Raw genomic sequence first — 3,091 nt, 5'->3', positions numbered from 1 at the left:
TGCGCACCAATCTTGCAACTGGCCTGACATATGTATGTACTTATGTATATAGTATGCACATACATATCTAAAGTATGTCTGTTATGTATATACATACATGCCTACACAAGTAGTTCGCCACATGGTTGCACATGCGACAATTTACATGTAGATGTCTACATAGAACTTGCATTAATATACACATACATACGAGTATATACATATATGATATCCGCGGCAAATGTAATAACTTCCGTAATTTGTTTGTTGCATATTTGAAATTGTGTATTTCGGAATGAGTCAGTCTGATAAGTCGTTAATGAAAGTTCAGATCAACCTCTTTAAACATCAAGCAAGGTGTCCAAAATCAACCTGAGGCCAAATTCATAAGCACAATGAAAAAACCTGTCCTTTGTCCGGTTGCCAGACGAAAACGTACAAGAAGGACACACGCGCAACAGCCACAGCCAAAGCCACAGCCGTTGCCATAACCGCAGTAACTGCCACAGCCGCTTTAATTATACTTGTACAAGTATGTGGAGCCAGCTGAGGCAGTTAAACGGCAACACTTGTCTAGCCACGACGGGAATCATGTTCAGTTCATCGGGGTTCTACGAACAACTGTGATATTGCAACTACAGTCTTAGTTAGCTTGGCAGCTTAAGAACTTTTCGATCTTTAAAATTCAGCGAATTCTAGTATGAAAGTGGTTTCCCTAATTCAACTCAATTTCATTAAATTTCTTTATGTTATAGGAACGATTTTGGAATTTCTCCATAAGACATAAATATTTAAATGTCTGTAGCATAATATGTGGAAGCTACTGGTACATACAAACTTATTTTGGGTAAAGGGGTCCCAAAACATTGCGTTGCAATTTTAATTTAAGCAAATTTAAATAGATCAGTTTGATTCCATTGAACGCAGCTTAGGACGAATATATGTTACTCGCAGGAGGGTCAGGAAGCCTGTCTGGCCATCTGTATGTATGTATGTAAGCATCTGTATGAATCTGTATGAACGGAAGGGTCTCGGAAAGTGTAAAAGTTAGAATCACCGAACTTGATATTCAAAATCTTAAAAAGCATTAGTTTAGAAGCAGTCCCACTCTAGCCTAGCATTCCACGCTGGTTTTATTTACACGAGTATTTGCATGATCTCCAAAAATGTTGGCTCCACCCCACTGTGCGTCGCCTGTGGTTGCGGCATTATACAAAAGCTTAATTGAATGTTCTGGCCTCCACTACAATAGTGCCTACAATTATGTAGTTGTAATGCATCGGCAACTGTCAATAAACTGTGCACTTCATTTTTGAAGAAATTTTCAAAATATGCTCGCCCTGCACCGGCATGCTCGTATTCATAGTAGGTGCCACAGAAGCGAGGAGCGACCTGTGCGAAAACACCTGACAAGTGTGGCCGCACGCAGCAATTATTAATTTAGGCAAGAGACGATGACGATGATGAGGACGAGATGCAAGACTGCCATGGCCCGTCTGGCAGCAGTAGCATATCAAAAAGGTGGCAGTTGCTGTGCACCTTTCGATTGACATGGCCACAAACGCTCCCCGGCCATCCCGTCCGCACGTCGCTGCCTCGTAGGGGCAACTACTTCGCAGGAAAAGGCACGCAGCAGATTACACACACACACACATACACACACATATTTATTCATATACATGTGCACATATGTATGTATATTATGTACATATTCTCATATAAAGACGTATGCATGCGTGTACATGCCCGCTTAGCACGCGAATAAATAACTCAAACCAGTTGCCACAAGGGCGAAGTGTGTGAGTGTCAAGTGGCAAGTGGCAAAAGGCAAAAGGTAAGACGACAACTGGCAAGTGCGCCTGTTCCTCAATTCCTTTTTGGCGCTCAAAAATTGGTGTCTTCTTGAATGTCAGCTGTAAGGCATTTTCAGGCCTCTGATGGCATTTGCATTTACAAGAAGTAGAAAATTGCCGCAACATTAGTGCTAATTCTGTCGTTGCTGTTGCTGTTGCTGTTGTCGTTCCCGTTCCCTTTGCGTATGCGACGAGACAATCCCAATCCCAATCCCAGTGTCATACCTTTATTTTTATTGAAACTGAAACTGTTGCCTAGGAGTCGGTAACCAGCAGTGCGGCTGGCGCCAACTAAAAATTAACCAAAACGTCCTCTGTCTGGCCTTTTGTGTGTGGCAACTGCGAAAATGAAAAAGGCGCAACTAAAGGCAAACGAAGAAGGCAATTTTATGGCAAGGACGAATAGCACACGGCAGGAAGTGCGGCGCAGGCAGGCACATTGAAGCAGGTACATTCCGCACCAACAGAAAGGATCACTTATCGAGTCAAAATATTTGTGTAGGTAATATTTTCACAGTTGCTGGATATGAGTCACATCACAATCAGCTAAAGATGCCACTCACGAAACTTGCGATACAAAAATTGAGTCATACTCCTACTTGCCACAACAGTTAATAAATTGTGATTTCCTTTATGCCCTTTCCATTCAATTAACTTATACTTGCAGATATGGGTGGTGGGAGCTTCCCTACATACCTAAATAATTAACAAGAATGTAAAGCTTAAGCTCTTATACTTGTACATACATATACGTATACCCTGTACCCACTCCTTAACAAACGAGTAGAGAAGCTAAAGTCGGGTGTCCCGACTTTGAAATACGCTGTACATACGTGTAGAATAATTATAGAAATTAAAAAAATTAACATCCCTTGGTATTCGAACTCACGTAAAAGTTGTATAGTTAGACATTTACATAGGAATTGTATCTATGTGAGTGTATGCATGTCTATGCGTGTTTATTGGTGTCTGTGTAAGCATGAATGCATAACAATGTTGAACCAAAGCAGCGACAACAACAACAGCTGCGGGCAGCGCTTAGCCAAATATTATATATATGGCTATAACTTCCTGTCAAATTTGCCAAATTTAAGTTCGAAATTCCGAGTTGAGGAAGGGAATTTCCAAAATACACATTTTCTGCGTATTCACAAAGTGCATCTTGCACTAAAATTTGGTGTCCCTATGGCTTATAGTCTCCGAGATACATGTGGTTGTACGAACGGCGATTCTGAAAATCCCCCATATGCGGAATTGGG

The sequence above is a fragment of the Scaptodrosophila lebanonensis genome, unplaced genomic scaffold (genome assembly GCF_003285725.1).
Source record: "Scaptodrosophila lebanonensis strain 11010-0011.00,11010-0021.00 unplaced genomic scaffold, SlebRS2 tig00000118-arrow-arrow-pilon, whole genome shotgun sequence".
Lineage (NCBI taxonomy): Eukaryota > Metazoa > Arthropoda > Insecta > Diptera > Drosophilidae > Scaptodrosophila > Scaptodrosophila lebanonensis.
This window is presented reverse-complemented; position numbering follows the sequence as displayed.